The sequence below is a fragment of the Narcine bancroftii genome (assembly GCF_036971445.1).
Source record: "Narcine bancroftii isolate sNarBan1 chromosome 8 unlocalized genomic scaffold, sNarBan1.hap1 SUPER_8_unloc_1, whole genome shotgun sequence".
NCBI lineage: Eukaryota > Metazoa > Chordata > Chondrichthyes > Torpediniformes > Narcinidae > Narcine > Narcine bancroftii.
The window spans coordinates 467,034-477,611 of NW_027211804.1; positions in this window are offsets into that span (position 1 = coordinate 467,034).

Below are 10,578 nucleotides of genomic sequence, written 5' to 3' on the forward strand. Positions count from 1 at the left end.
CTTCATGGAAACAAGCGACAACTTGACCAAATATCTAATCTCATTTATAAAAATAGCACTGGCCTTCGCGAAAAGATGTATCACGATCAACTGGATGTCCGATAGCACGCTGGGCTGTGGAAATGAACTGCTGTTACCTACGGGAAAAAAAAAATCACATAAACGTGACCCTTTGGTAAAGGTCTGTCAACTGTACTTGGACCACATAGGGGCCCAGACACTAATATAAATGAACAATAAAAGGGGATGAATGTAACCATTATATAGACCAAAACCAAGTTTCCCCAACTGGACTCATCTACTTGTAATCTCTGAAAATGTGGATATGAAAACAAACTGCAATAGAGAGAGAAAAAATTCAAAGTGCAAAAGGAAGAGTCTTTAAATGGGTCCCTGAATGTGTGTTGAGTCTGGTGGTGAAGGGGAAGCAGCTGTTCCTGAACCCGGCTATACCTCTTTCCTGATGGGAGCAGTGAGAACAGAGCGGGTGATGTGGATCCTTGATTGCTGCTGCTCTCTGACAGCAGCGTTCCCTGCAAATGTTCTCAATGGTGGAGGGTTTTTACCTAAGATATCCTGGGTGGTGTCTTAACTTTTGCAGAGCTTTTTGCTCAGGGGTATTGGTGTCACAAGACAACTGATCAAACCTACTACAAACTGAACCTTTCACCCCTCACACCCGTAAACCCACTATTTTTCTTGCATCAATGTGCCTGTCTAAATGTTAAAGGTCCCTATTATTCCAGACTACACCATCCTGCCCGGCCATGCACTCCAGGCACCCGCAGCCTTCTGCACGTTCTCTTTCTACAAGTCCTTCAGCAGCCTTGTGTTTCCTCAGCACTGCCTGCTCCTCCACCAAGCTCTGCCTCAAATCCATTCACTCTATGAGCTTCCTGCATCACTCCAGAGAAAAGCCCAAGGTTTCTCTCTGGATATTGCATTTACTTCATTCTGATGGGCTGAATTCCTGCAGCTTCCCAATCAAACATCTGCAATCGCCTTTAAATTGTGCCCCTCTGCACAGATTTGTGCCACCTGCTTTTAAGCAGGTTAAATCCTATGGGCATTCTGACAGTATCCTTCCACTCTCTCTCTCTCTCTCTCTCTCTACCAGTGGATCTAAATCCTTCTGCCCAAATTGTTGCTTGGTCTGGGCTTCTGTCCTTTTGCCTGGATTCTCATCCTCTGCTATTTCAGTCTGAACCTTGCCGTCAGCCCGAGGAATAAAACCGAGGGGATATGGATTGGAATTCTTTCTGGCTAGAGCATCTCAAACACTGCTCTCATCCTCGTGTGTGCACAGCTAGAGACAAGAACAAATCTTGTCCTTAGTCACTGTGAAATCCATCTCCAGGATGCTGGCACTTTATTCCTGTGTGTTTTTTTTTGAACCTTGCTTAGTGCTAGTTTTTCCTTTTGATTTGAACATAACAATATATGTGAACGCACTTTCCAAATGGTTTTACAATGTAAACAATATTTTAAAGAAAAATCTGAAGACTTCACCATCTGAGATGCAGATTCTAATCTGTGGCTTCGGCGGGTCCGCGCCAAGGGGTATTTGGATTATTTTAAAGAGGACCGTCTTCCAATGTCTGCAGTGGAACTGGGAGAAAGAGGGTTGGGCTGTCGGTGTCATAGTTAATGACGTCTCATTACAGAACTGAAAGCTTACAATCTGTGGTGAACTGATATACTCGTCCCACTGACCAGCACCCCTTCCTGCTCATTCCCATCCATGGGGCCGGGACTCCCTCACCCTCACGGGTCCCCCTCACACTCGCAGTTCTCCGATCCCCTCAACCACACGGATCCCCTAAACCACGCGGGTTCCCACCCCCACCTTCAGCCTCGCAGGTGCCCTCAGCCTTCTGGGTCCACGTCCCGGTCCCCCCCTCCGCCCTCTGGGTCCCCGTACCTCCTCAACCTTCTGGGTCCCCGTCCCCTTCCCCCCTCAGCCTTCTGGGTCCCCACTTCCCCCTCAGCCTTCTGGGTCCCCGTCAGCCATCTGGGTCCCTGTCCTCTCTCAGCTTTTTGGGTCCCCGTCCCCCCTAACCTTTCTGGGTCCTGATCACCCTCACCCTTCTGGGTCCTGATCACCCTCACCCTTCTGGGTCCTGATCACCCTCACCCTTCTGGGTCCAGATCACCCTCACCCTTCTGGGTCCTGATCACCCTCACCCTTCTGGGTCCTGATCACCCTCACCCTTCTGGGTCCTGATCACCCTCACCCTTCTGTGTCCTGATCACCATTACCCTTCTGGGTCCTCATTCCCCTCACCCTTCTGGTTCCACGAGTACCTCAGCCTTGCGTGTCCCTCAACCTTCTGGATACCCGTCCCCCTCAGCCTCGCAGGATCCCCGCCCCCCACAGCCTTGCATGTCCCTCACTCCTCTTGCAAATATCCCACACCCCTCTGGCGGGTCCCCCTCACCCTTCTGGGTCCTCTACCCCCCTCACCCTTCTGGGTCCCCGAATCCCTTACCCTTCTGGGTCCCCGACCCCCTCACCCTTCTGGGTCCCCGACCCCCTCACCCTTCTGGGTCCCCGACCCCCTCACCCTTCTGGGTCCCCGACCCCCTCACCCTTCTGGGTCCCCGTCCCTCTCCCCCCTCTGCCTCGCGGGCCCCGAGCCCCCTCATCCTCGCGGGCCCCGAGCCCCCTCAGCCTCGCGGATCCCCCTCCACCCCACAGCCTCACGGACCCCGACCCCCCCCCCCCTTAAGCCTCGCGGGTCCCCGACTACCACACACCCTAACGCCACCCCGACCCAAACTTCCTCACGGTACCCCGGCCCCACCTCACAACCATCCCCCTGCCCGTTCCCCTCCGAGCTCCGGCCGCTCCAGACCCAAAGGGCGACCCGTGGAAACTCCGTCCTCCCTGGTCTCGCTCCCAAAATGCCCCGATTCCCGCCCGTGAGGAACCGACACGAACCTCTCTCCCCCTCCCGCTCGCGACCAACTCCTCCAAAGGCGGGAAAGATCAACAACATGGCAGCCACCAGGGGTCGCTCTCGCGAGAGCTTGATCCACCCCTCCTCGGGATCTCCTCTCCACCACCCCGAGCCCCTGGATGGAGCCCCAGGGCTCGAGGTCCAGCCCTTTGGAGCCCCCTCTCTCCTGAGAACCTCGTCCCACTGGGGAAGGGTCCGAGAGCTGGCTCGGGCCTCCAGTCCATCTCCCCTTCAGGCTGCACATTTCCACACCAGGATCTGCCCCACATTCCCCCCCAAGATTCCAGTCCATCCCACCTCCACCACCTTGGCCCAAAGCTCATTCCACGTTCCCACCCCCCTCTGAGGGAAGAAAATCCCCCTTCAATCTCAATCCATGTCCTCCTCTTTGAATCTCTCCCACTCTCCTTGGAAACAGCCTGTCCCCATGGACATGATCCGTCCCCCCTCACAATTTTCAAATCTTCCTCAATCTTCGACGCTCCAGGGAATAAAGTCCCAGCCTGTCCAACCTTCCCCTGGAACTCAAACCCCGAAAGCCAGACCACCTTCTTGTCCCTCTCCTCGACGCGCTGTCTCATTCCTATCCTTCCTCTCCTCCGGCCACCCAAACGGCACACAATGTTCCCAAGTTGGCCTCACCCATGCCTCGTCCAACTTCCTCGTGGCCTCCCACCTCCTGCACTCAATCCTCTCACTTCTGAAGGCCAAAATACCAGAAGCTTTCTTCACTCCCCCCCACCCCCCCATCTCTACAAGGGACTCCACTTTTGGGCAGTTCTGTACCACAGTTCCTCAATCCCTTTGTTTGACAACACTCCTCAATGGTCTGCCATTTAACATTCAAACTCTTACGTTTTAAGAATCAATTGCAGAGATCCATGGATGTGGGAAGTCAGGAGGGTTAGGGACTGGGTGCAGGTCGATGAAACTGGCAGAATGATATTTCACCATGGACGAGAAGGGCCGAAGGGTCCCTTTTCTTTGCTGTGGGGTTTCTAGGGTAGAGTTCACACCATTCTCAGGAAGGAGGATGAGCAGACAGATGTCATGGTCCACGGGTAGGAAAGGTGATGAGATCCTGCCAGGAGAGATGAGGGAGTTAAGTGCAGAACCAAGGGGTCTCTCTCTGTCAGTCTGTGTGTGTCTCTATCTCTCTGTGTCTCTCTCTCTCTCTGTCTGTGTCTCTCTGTCTGTGTCTCTGTCTGTCTGTGTCTCTGTCTGTCTGTGTCTCTCTCTCTGTCTGTGTCTCTCTCTCTGTCTGTGTCTCTCTCTCTATCTGTGTCTCTCTTTGTGTCACTCTGTGTCTCTCTGTGTGTGTCTCTGTGTCTGTGTGTCTCTCTCTGTCTGTGTGTCTCTCTCTGTCTGTGTGTGTCTGTCTGTGTGTGTCCCTGTGTGTGTATGTCTGTGACTCTCTCTCTCTGTCTCTCTCTGTCTGTGTCTCTCTCTCTGTCTCTCTCTCGCTGTCAGTGTCTCTTTCTCTGTCTGTATGTGTCTCTCTGTGTGTCTGTGTCTGTATATCTGTCTCTCTTTGTCTATATATCTGTCTCTCTGTGTCTGTGTGTGAGTGTGTCTGTCTGTCTGGGTATGTGTGTGTGTCTCTCTCTGTCTGTGTCTCTGTATCTGTGTCTGTCTCTGTGTCTGTCTCTGTGTGTGTGTGTCTCTCTCTGTCTGTGTGTCTCTCTCTGTCTGTGTGTCTCTCTCTGTCTGTGTGTCTCTCTCTGTCTGTGTGTCTCTCTCTGTCTGTGTGTCTCTCTCTCGCTGTCAGTCTCTCTCTCTCTGTCTGTATGTGTCTCTCTGTGTGTCTGTGTCGGTATATCTGTCTCTCTGTGTCTATATATCTGTCTCTCTGTGTCTCTGTGTGAGTGTGTCTGTCTGTCTGGGTATGTGTGTGTGTCTCTCTGTCTGTGTCTCTGTATCTGTCTCTGTGTCTGTCTCAGTGTGTGTGTGTCTCTCTGTGTCTGTGTCTCTCTCTGTGTCTGTGTGTCTGTGTCTGTGTGTGTGTGTGTGTTTCTCTGTCTGTGTCTCTCTGTCTGTGTCTCTCTGTCTGTTTCTCTGTGTCCATGTCTCTCTCTCTATCTCCCTCTCTCTGTCTGTGTCTCTCTCTGTGTGGGTCTGTGTGTGTGTGTCTCTCTCTCTCTCTGTGTGTCTCTCTCTCTGTCTGTTTGTGTGTCTTTCTCTCTCTGTGTGTGTCACTGTCTGTGTGTGTCTCTCTTTCTGTCTCTCCCTCTGTGTCTCAATGTGTGACTCTCTCTGTGTCTGTATGTGTGTGTGTCTCTCTCTCTCTCTGTCTGTGTGTGTGTGTGTGTGTCTCTCTGTGTCGTGTGTGTGTGTTGTCTCTCTGTGTCGTGTGTGTGTGTGTCTCTCTCTGTCTCTATGTGTGTCTCTCTGTCTCTGTGTATCTCTCTCTCCATCTGTGTGTGTCTCTCTATCTGTCTGTGTGTGTCTGTGTGTGTATCCGTCTGTGTGTGTCTCTCTGTCTCTCTCTCGCTGTCAGAGTCTCTCTCTGTCTCTTCCTGTGTGTGTCTGTGTGTGTGTGTGTGTGTCTGTGTGTGTGTGTCTGTCTGTCTGGGTATGTGTGTCGCTCTCTATCAGTGTCTCTAATATTTGCTTATTCATTACCCACCATTATCCATCCCGACTGGTGGTGCGGGCTTTGTTCCCCAAGGCGTCCGTATTGGCTGTCCATGGACCATCTCTGCCCCAACGCATTCCTCGGTGTCACCTGCATTAAAATCAAGGTGGCATCAGCACCTTTTTGGGCACTTTTAGCCGTATTTCCTCAGTTCTTCTGGCCAGTTTTGTGTTTCGTTCACACATTCCTGCTTCCTGGGGTTGACGGCACTCGTGGAAGATCGCCAGTTCCTGAAACAATTCTTCATTCATCTTATTTGTAACATTTTTACATTTAATTTAACATATGCATTAAAAAACTTAAATTTCTTATTTGAAAATAAGATAAAATTAATGCATAGTGATTTCAAAAGTAACCCCTCCCACAGCTACCCAATAGAAAACAATAAAGAGAGAAAACATCTAGATAGTATTTATAAAAATTGACCAAAACTCTCAAATAAAATCTTGGTTTTCTTGGTTTTAGGAGTCAGAAAGTTCGTGTTGGGTGGTTAACACTTAATTCCGACAATTGGTAAATACACATCCCAAATCTTCAAAAGAGAAATTCAAATTTGTTCCGTGAATTCGATGTAATTATTTCAAGTGGGAATCAACGGCCTATTTCAGTGTGGCCATCGACCCATTCCCAAATACGCATCGGACTTCCAAGTTACTGCCACACATTTTAACCCTATAACAATTACAGCACAGAAACAGGTCACTTGGCCCTTCTTGTCTGCACTGAACTAAATACTCTCCTCTCGTACCACCTCTCTGCATTCCCCTCCCCTCCAATTTTCCCTGAAATGACAAAATGGACCCTGCCGCCACTATTTCTCCCGGAAGCTCACTCCACTCAGCCACCACTCTGAGTAAAGAAGTTCCCCCTCATGTTACTTCCAAACTTTTACCTCCTGTTTCAATCTCTGCTCCCGCAATGAAAAAAGTCTATCCACATCAACTCGTTCTATCCTCCTAGTAATTTTAAAGACCTCGATCAAATCCCCTCTCAACCATCTACAATCCAAAGAATAAAGACTTCATTTGCTCAATCTTTCTTTGTAATCTAGTTGCTGATATCCAGGTAACATTGACGTAAATCTTCTCTCCACCCTCTCTACTTTGTTGATAGCTTTCCTCTCATTTGGTGACCAGAAGTGTACACAGTATCTCAACAGGGCCTCACCAATATCTTGTCTAGTCTCAACCTCACTGCCCAACTCCCGTATTCTATGCTATGGTTGATCAAGGCCAGCTATTTGAACAGATTCTTTTCGAGGTACTCTCTGATTACCCTCCAATAATTAACCTATCACTGTCAGGCTCACCTGGTTGGCTTTTGAAGCCGTTTTTCAACAAAGGAACATTAGATTACATCCATTCCTCTGGCACCTCACCCGTGGATAAACAGGTTTTAAACATTTCTGTCAGAGCCCTTGCAATTTCTACTCTTCTTTCCCTCAAGGCCAAGGGAATATCATGTCAGACGTCCATCCACCAACAGACAAAAATCAGCCATCACAAGGTGAAGGCAGGACAGTAGTCCCACCTCTCCAGCACGAGTCACCCCAGGATCAAGTCAGCACTGACTGCAAGAAGTTTCTACATCCTCTCGGTGTCTGTGTGGATTTCCTCCCACACTCCACAGCTCAAGGGGGCCGTAAGTTCATTGGCGATTTGGGAAGCTCAAGACCATGGGGTGGAAGTGCACATTCTGGACCTGGGGGCATCAATTCAATTCAACAGCACAGATGAACCTTTGGGCACGACCTGATCTTTTTCTGGTTTCAAACTCATTATTTTTGAAAATTGTATGTGCACCTCTAATGCAACACGACTGCTGCAAAACAGGCTTCTTGATACATATCCATGACAAGAACTCGGGAGAATCTGATTTGGTTACTAGACTTTTGAACAGAACAGTGTCTGGACATTTTATCCCTAAACTGAAACTTTATAGACATACAGTACAAAAAGAGGGCAAAACAAGCTTGTGTCTCACCAATACCACAATTCACGGACACTTTTTAAGTTCTCAAGGGTGGCAGAAAACACAAACAACAGACAAACTCCTTCCACACTGTCACTTTGAGAGCTTTGGACTCACCATGCTATAAATATTGCCAAGCCATCACTCTCTCTCCAAATCAATGACCCAAAGTCCTGGCTGAGCGATAGATTTGAGACATTTTACCCGCTATGTAGCAATCAGGCACAAGGAAAAGTGCTGCTTCCATTGTAAAGTATTTAGGAATCTCAGACCACAAACAACCTTCACCCCGAAAAACAAGCAATTCTCCACAATAAAACTAGGTTTCCTTCCTGTCTGCAAGCATCTGCTCTCTTGAGTCTGAATGGCACAACTGGGGAAACCGTTTCAAACCCATGACCTGAAACAGCATATTCTCTTCCCCTAATTGGAGCTGTCTTGAATTGGCCACCACTGCCCGAGCAAGAATGAACTGGGAGATCTCACACTTGCTCCTTCACAGGTGAGACCTCCCTGTTCATTGGAGCTCCATATTATCCATCTTGCTCTATTTTGTTAACCTTAATCAAGTCTCCTCTCATTCTCCAACACTCCCATGAAAAATAAAAATCATGTATCCTGTAGTTCGCGAGTCCGGACACCAGGTGGTGGTATTATACCTCTCTCTCTCTCTCTCTCTCTCTCCCTAGCTTCATGCATGCAGTACTCGGTGTGAACAGGCGGTGGCAGCACTTTACAGCCCTTGCAATCTGCAGCTTGAACAGGAGATGTCGGAGTTACGGAGACATGGCTGCGGGAAGGGCAGGATTGGGAAATCAATGTTCCTGGGTACACGTCCTATAGAAAAGACAGAAAGTTGGGAAGAGGGGGTGGGTTAGCTCTGTTGGTAAGAAATGAAATTCAGGCGTTTGAAAGGAAAGACACTGAAAGACGTGGGTCGAGTCTGTTTGGATAGAATTAAGAAATTGTAAAGGCATGAGGACCATAATGGGGGTCATTTACAGGCCTCCGAAAAGTAGCTCAGATATAGAAGTATAAATCAGGAATTAAGAGTGGCATGTCAAAGTGGTAGCAATACGGTAGTTATGGGGGACTTCAACATGAAAGTGGACTGGGATAATCAGACGGGGGCAGGAACACAAGAGAGTGAGTTTATTGAATGTCTACGAGATACTTTCTTCCATTGATTTAATTATAATTTGGTTACTTTGTTCTTTCTGTTAATTTTTTTCCCCAGTTTTATCCATATTTGAATCCAAATTCAGGTTGAAATCCCCTCCTATTAATATGTTCCCTTGCGTATCTGCTACCTTCAAAAAGATATCTTCCATCAACTTTTGATCTTCTTCGTTAGGTGAATATACATTGAGTAGATTCCAAAACTCCGAATATATCTGACATTTTATCATTACATATCTCCCTGCTGGATCTATTATTTCCTCTTCTATTTTAAATGGCACATTTTTACTAATTAATATAGCTACTCCTCTTGCTTTTGAATTATACGATGCTGGTGTTACATGTCCTACCCAATACGAGATACTTTCTTGGAGCAGCAAGTGGAAGAACCTACCAGGGGGAAGTCGATTCTGGACTTGGTGCTGTGCAGCGACGCAGAGTTAATAAGTGACCTCGATGTAGGGGAGCCATTAGGGAATAGTGACCATGGTATGGTTATTTTTGAGCTGCAATTAGAAAGGGAAAGAGAAAGGAAGTCGGAAGCATCTGTACTGCAGTTAAATAAAGGGGATTATGCAGCTATGAGGGAGGAGCTAGCCAAAATAAAATGGAAAGATACACTAGCTGGGAGGACAACTGGGGAAAATGGCAGGTATTTTTGGACATTTTTTACAGGATTCAAGACAAATTTATTCCAAAGTGGAGGAAAGGCTCTAGGAGATGCAAATGGCAGCCATGGCTAACTAATGAAATCAAGTGCACTATCAAATCCAAAGGGAGTAAGTATAAGATAGCGAAGCAGAGTGGTAAGTTAGAGGATTGGGAAACCTTCAAAGAGCATCAGAGGGTAACTAAGAAATTCATGAGAGGGGAAAATGAAGTACGAGAGGAAATTAGCAAATAATATAATGGAGGATAGCAAAAGCTTTTTTCAATATGTGAAGAGGAAGAAATTGGTTCTGTCTACAATTGGTCCATTAAGAATGGAAAAGGGTGGAATTATTACCGGAAACAAGGAGTTGGCTGAGGAATTTAACAAATACTTTGCATCTGTCTTCACCAAGGAGGATATAGGTTATGGACAGTTAGGGGGTAGTGGTCATGCGGTATCAAGAGACTTGGGGAACTTTCCTGGGGAAGTAGGGGATCTAATGGATATCCGGATCTAGAAGCAGGAGGTTGTGAGTAAATTGTTGGGACTGAGGGCTGATAAAACCCCAGGGCCTGATGGGCTGCATCCCAGGGTGCTTAAAGAAGTTGCTATGGAAATTGTGGAGGCACTGGTCGACATTTTCCAAAGTTCCATAGATTCGGGGGAGGTCCCTGAGGATTGGAGAGTGGCTGATGTGGTGCCGATTTTTAAGAAGGGAGGGAGGGAGAAAACGGGAAATTATAGACCGGTCAGCCTGATGTCAGTGGTGGGGAAGATACTGGAATCTATCATAAAAGGAGTAATAGCAGAACACTTAGGCAGAAATAATAGTATAAGGGCTAGTCAGCATGGATTCCTTAAGGGTAAGTCATGCTTGACTAACCTTCTGGAATTTTTCGAGGATGGGACAAAGAGGGTGGACTTGGGAGAGCCAGTGGATGTGGTGTATTTGGACTTCCAGAAGGCCTTTGATAAGGTACCGCACGGGAGACTAGTGGGCAAGATCAGGGAGCATGGAATTGGAGGTAAGGTGCTGACATGGATAGGAAATTGGTTAAGAAATAGGAAACAAAGGGTTGGAGTAAGCGGGTCTTTTTCAGGATGGCAGGATGTGATGAGTGGATTGCCGCAGGAATCGGTATTGGGTCCTCAGTTGTTTGTAAATTATGTAAATGATTTGG